Below are 6,618 nucleotides of genomic sequence, written 5' to 3'. Positions count from 1 at the left end.
ATGCAAAATCATGTGCTCTCAAATCTTGCCAATGTTTGTCCTATTTTGGTGCAGTCTTTTTTTTATTCATATTCATTTTTTACAAAGGATTTCGAGAGCGAAATTGTCGTCGTTTCTGAGCTACATTCGTGATTTCAAGAGTCTTTGTTGATTGGCTACTGACTCGCGGACAGAAGAGTCGGCTGGTCAATGGCGAAAAAGGGCAAGTGGAGGTCTTTTCGGATTGGCCAAAGGTCGGCCTAATCAAGGGCGGAGACATAAGAATAGGCAGGAGGAAGGGCCATTGGTCTTGACTAAGTGCAGCTTTACACTACTTCAATCCTCAAACCGAATTCAATCCTGGGTTTTCCATCCTAGTGTAAACCCGCCCCAAGTTAAATGAGGATGGAGCATGGAAGCGAAATGTAGGCATACTTGTATACGTACTAAAGCATCGCCATGAGAAAGCCAAGCTAAAAGCATGATGCTACAAAATGGACTCTGAGAGTCACGACATGTTGCGACGGATATGGGATGGGCGCCCTAAGCGCAACCATTCTCTTCTCTGTACATAATACTATGCTTCTCCTGAATACACAGCAGTCTACGACTTACTTTCTCCATGTCAACACCATTCATTTCATAGCTAGTTTTAAGTTTCACAAAGTCTCGTGTCTTGTTCTCGTTGAACTTGATTTGAGCAATGCATGGCGACCGTGATCTAGGTTGACCAACACATACTTGGTATTCGTGCTTTTAGCAACCCCCAAACAATTCCAGACCCAACCCTAACAACAACCAAATTCCTAGAAGAGACAAAAGACAAAACAGGTCCAGTTAAAAAAGGGTTACATAAAGAAATGAAGAAGGAGGTAAGACCTCCATTGATTCATAAAGGTAACAAAGACATGGTAATGCATGAACATTTTATTTGTTTCCCATCAATAGTTTATAAATAAATGAAGTTTCCTAATACGAGAGAGGTCCCCTGTTCGAATCTCCTCCCCGACCTTTCTCATGGAAACTTTTAGACGCTAGCCCTGCCCACAGACGGAGAACCAAACTGATACGGACACGACACGCCTATCGGAAAAAAGTACAAGGACGATGTGATGGCTGGCTTCGCTGGCCGGGCGAGGCTCATCCCCGCGACCCTAGCACCCAAATAAAAAAAAATACGTACAAAAAGGCACTTCTGAAACTGTTTCTTACTCCTAAATTTATATCGTTCGAATTATTAGATTTTTTAAATGCAATTATCATTCAAATGTATCCTTTTCCGGGTATTGCAAATATCACTATATTGAAGTGATTACCCAAAATTTCCTCCATCACCTGGAAACCAGATCCATCGAATCCATGGTGTTAATTGACATAATATGTCCTCTTCAACGCATTATTTTCAATACAGTACAATATACTCAAGCTTTTAAGAGTTTTATTCCATTCACAGAAAGAGTCAAAAAATAGACAATCCAGGAAATAATAAATCACAAATGTAAAATCCCAAGCTTTTTAACACTTGAAGACCTCCTGCATAAGTAATTGAGTCCGGGATTGGATGTCGAATTTTACATTGTTACCCAAGTGTTCACGAAAAAGTATGTAGCGATATATTGTTGCAGCACTATTTAAAACGTCTTCTTCTCACGCTCAGCCATTCGCCGACGGTTGGAGTGAACTAATCCTGATTGACGTTTTAGCGTGTTCTACGTGGTAGATCTGGGTGAAACTAAGCGGCGACCATTGACGTCTTCCTCGATTCCAAACATTTCCGTCAAGAATTTCACAACTCCGTGATTGATCATGATCTAACCAGGACCTGTCCAACCCAAACCGTCTCGCATTATTTGTTAAAGGGGTTCAACTGCAAGTCGGCAATCTTGAATTGGTAGTCAATTGTAAATTGTAGAACAACGGACGAGATGAATAACCCGACAGAATTAAGATCAATATCGTAATTATTGAGCCGCTATAATAAGGAGTGCGAAATTCTTGACGGAAATAATGTGGCTCTGAACAGGAGAACGTCAAATTTCGACGCTCAGTTTTATTTGAATCGAGTTCACGCGCCAATCAATCTCTCAATTAATCAAATTTGGATCAATCTGACCATGAAGAGTGAGAAAAGCGTGAGAAAAGGACTCTTTAAATTGTACATAACGTAGCAAATTGATTGACAGAACCCTCAAGATCATTCACAAATATATTAGCACCACTGTACCTATATGTACTTTCAATCTTAGTCGTTTTTCTCACTGCCGTCGAACATTGCCTTGGACGGTTATCTCCTCCATATTATAACAGGAGTACATAACACCAACTGTGAAGTGATACACTTTTTGATCGATTTGCTGTGATAGTGGACACATATATCACAGTCACCGTGAATAAGGGCCTTTATTTGCAACGTCACACGGCCCAAAGAAAACGGGAAGACGCACGGTAGATTGTTAAATAAACTGCTCTTGCCTTGCCTTGAACGCAATTTCTTTTCCGGACAATATTTGACCCGGGGCATTAATCATAAGTAAGATTTCGATAGAATTAGCCAAAAACAACAAAAACGCATTATAATTTAATAAAAAGGAATTGGCCCAATCGGCCATTTATTTGGCAGAGGCTGAATGACAAAGCACCCTCTGAAGTGCAGAACGTAAAACATATTTCGTGCAGCGTAAGGGGGCTGTATACGTACTTCACAACTTCGTGAGAGAGGAGCTGGATTTTGTCTAAAAGGACAGGGAATCATCAGTCGTCGCCGACCAACTTGCTAATTTGATCAACTGAAGCATTGCGTTCATTAATTGTGCCCGGCTGACCAATTTTGCCTCTTTGTCGAACATGTTTTTTCTCCGATTCGTCTCGTCTGACTGTAGCCATGTCAGGCTAGGGGTTCTCTTTTTTGTATTGAAGCAAGACGCAAATCTTGAAATATCACTCGAGTCTTGAATTTTGAAAATTGACATGTTGCATTACGACCTGTATGCAAATATAACGACTCCATCAATGCTCATCGATGGGTGATGGTTGTTCTTAAAATGGATCAAAACAAGATTGGCCCTATTCATTGCGCCCTCTCTTCCGATTAAGCTTGTTAGTCTTTTATCGGATATTTTCCGTATCTACATTGATTGATTGATTCAATCGGTAATTTTCGATGGCTTTCATGGGCAATTGCCCTCTTATCATCCAACAATCGGGTGTTATGCATTCTTTGAAATAGCAAACAAATTAACATACTAATTTATCGTTACATCCCAAACCAGCGTCTTGTTTATTCCGCTCAATATCTCAAAAACTATCAGGATTGAGGTGTTATTTCCGCTCGAGTTGTCCATTCAAAGTGCAAACAAACCCTGATCATGAAAATTGTCTGTCCCTGGGAATTGCCAATTAGGGCCGAGAATGGCTCAATTGAAAATTCCAAAAGAACTCGTGGGATTCTCACCCGATCAACTGAGCATTAAACGAGCGTGTGGCCAACAATGACAATTGGGAGCACCCGTCTTAGAATCAACTCAAAGTAGCAGTGACTACTTTGTTGTTACACTCTTGTTACCGATCTACAATAGAACGAACCATCGACCCTCCTCTGCGCACTCTAGACATCCAAGTAATCCACTCCAGCTTAATACTAATCCTGATTAAGATTCAACAACTGGACAACTCTTTTCGCACCCCGTTGGAGCTGTGATTAGGCATTGACTTATTAATGATCAAATTTGGACAACAAATAAATCACCACTTATGTCATCGTTAGAGGGAGATGGTTGTAGCGCAGTTGACTAATGCGTGACCGAGTTGAACTCGGGTTCATGGGTTCGATCCCAGGTCTCCCACCCACCCAAACCTAAAACCTTGCTCATCTAGTGGATATTCGCCTCGAATGGCGACCCTCGAACCCAGAATGGACCCCCAACAACCAAAGATGTCATCAAAAACTGTACCTACAATCACACATACTATATTCAAATGTCTGTATCCAATGAGACTTGCATCTCGCAATAAAGAGTTCATTTCTCTTCGAAATTTGTTCAAAAATATAGATGTCCACTGTGACATCATTAGTGCAAAACCCCTGTGCGACAACTTGCTACCAATAACTTATTCGAATCGGGAAACTAAACATTTCAACATTTATTCTCCCAATTCACATATGGGATACCAGAGTTCTTCAGATCTTCAAGCTTTTTTGTTCCTTTTGGGTCGCTTATTTTGCTTCTGCTTTGGCCAATCGCTGCTCAAAGATTTTTCGCTGCATTTGACCATGCGTTCCAGTCAGAATGGTCTTGGTCTCGTGATCTACAGCTGCAAAAACGTTGGAAGGGAACCCCTGGCCACATGTATCCTCCAGTTTGATCTAAAAGTAGAGAAAGTGGTTGTTAAAAATGTCTGCCTGGGACAATTGTCTGCTGTCCACCCTCGGTAAAAAGCATTAGAAACCAAATCATTTCCTACGTGGCACAGAAAGTGTAACCTAATGATAAGTTCATAACCATAAATATCGTACGTACCTACATAGCCATCAAACCATCCCAAAATGCATTTCAAATGAAAGTTCCATTTGTGCCCCACTTACGACTAGTATTGCATCAGTTTTTCGTTTCATTCCGTTACTTTCTTCTTTTTTAATCGAGGGAAATTGAAGAAAACGGGTAGGAAATCATTACACATCTTTTAAGTTCTGTCTAAAACTTATTTGCTACTGATGTTTAACCAATTATATTTAAAAAAACAATTTGGAGGCTGTGCGAGCCAGCTTTTGCTGTTGTGGTAAAGTCAAATGCTCCTATTAACAAATATGACCGAAAAAACCACATGTGTTTGGAAATTTCTTGATATTGCTCTAATAATAATATTTCCAATCAATTGATAGTATGTCTCTTGTTCAAGGCAGATGGAATAAAACCCACAGGTTGACATGGTAAGCTCCTATATGCTAAAGAAATGTGTAACCTACGTAAACGAGGTTGGAATAAACATCCTCTGGCACAATTGCATCTTTTGGTCAAAGCTGTGCCCAATTTCATGCTGTAATGAGCTTTGAACATCTCAGACAAGTTATTTGGCTATTATCGGTTATTCTACGTACCCATGCGGTGAAAGAGATTTGAAACCTCAACAAGTCTGGCTAAATGTAAAAATATGCTCTCAAAAATTCGATACAAGGGACTCGCAATGTTGTAGGCCAACCAAAACTTATCATAAGTAATCGTTAAGAAAAGCAGTCAACGGCTAATTTGACCTTTTTGACTAGTCAAGTAATCTAGGGTACTAGCGTGGATGGATGTATGGATGGATGGACCGTGGAGAGTTAAAGCGAAAAGGGCTCATGGTTCTAGATTGGGCGACATTGAGTGACACTCGAATCGACCTTACATGTTAAATCTGTTCTCAAACGGGAAGTCGGAATTCTGATTGTTGGCAATCCGGTCGTTGAATGTTCAGTTGATTGCGAGAAAATGGTACGTGCCCTTCCATTCATAATTGGTAATTCCCAACGGTACAAATACCCACTTTTAGATATTGATGAGGACCAAGGGGATCCTGAGTAAATATCAGACGGCAGACAGATTTCTTCCCGTTTGCTCAGAATAAGCACATATATGATTGTTCTGATGGATTGAATATGGGAGTTCCTCTCAGAGCTTAGAGTCATAGACAATGACCCTCACGGTATTTTCCTTGAAAAGCTTGCACTTGGAAACAACCTCTAGGAGTTTAACACACTTGTTTCACATGGTATGGATGAAGAGAAAGATATTTTGGCATATGACGTTGCATATTTTGACATGGTCTTATGGACATCTTAGGTTTTTAAAGTGTGTTTTTTCAGCAAACTTTGATCTTTCTATATTTTTGTACAAATTTTAGCTCATAAATATGAAACATGGTTTCAAAAAGTGCATTTTAGGCTGTCTGTAGAGATAGGATTAAAAGTAACAAATCAGGTTTGGTGGGACCATTCTTCTCTATATTTGTGATGACAATTCCTTAAATATAATTAGTTATTGATTAAATTAATTAAATACTAAAAGTATGAATTAAAAATAATGAAAAAATATAATCAGCAGCACCAAGGCCTGATTCATTGATTAATTGGTTTATCCACAAAGGGCGCTAAAATGAGCAAGACACGTCCAAGAGCCTTCTCTTACCATTGATTGACGTTGCACCCTGAACATAGAACTGCCAGATGAGTGTTATCTTTTAAACTCAACATCTAACGACTAGGAACGACGTGTTATTTCCGCTCGAGTCGTCCATTTAAACGGCAGACAAACCCTAATCTTAAAGAGTGGCTGCCCCTGGGAATTGCCAATTAGGGCCGAGAATGGCTCAATTGAAAATTCCTAAAGTACTCGTGGGATTCTCACGCGATCAACTGAACGGGTTTAGCCAAATCTGATAATTGGGAGTACCAGTCTCAGAGTCAACTCAAGGTATCAGTGACCATTTTGTTGTAATACTCAATGCCGCCCCATCTACGTACGTACAGTAGAACCATCGACCCTCTTCATCTCTACCCTCAAACCACAAACAAATCCACTCTAACTGATTCAGATAATACTAACACTTTTCGCTCCTCATTGAAGCTGTGATTAGGCATGTAATCATTAGAGGAAGTACAATTTC

This window comes from Tigriopus californicus, chromosome 12, assembly GCF_007210705.1.
Source record: "Tigriopus californicus strain San Diego chromosome 12, Tcal_SD_v2.1, whole genome shotgun sequence".
Classification (NCBI taxonomy): domain Eukaryota; kingdom Metazoa; phylum Arthropoda; class Copepoda; order Harpacticoida; family Harpacticidae; genus Tigriopus; species Tigriopus californicus.
Note: the sequence above shows the minus strand (reverse complement) of the source record.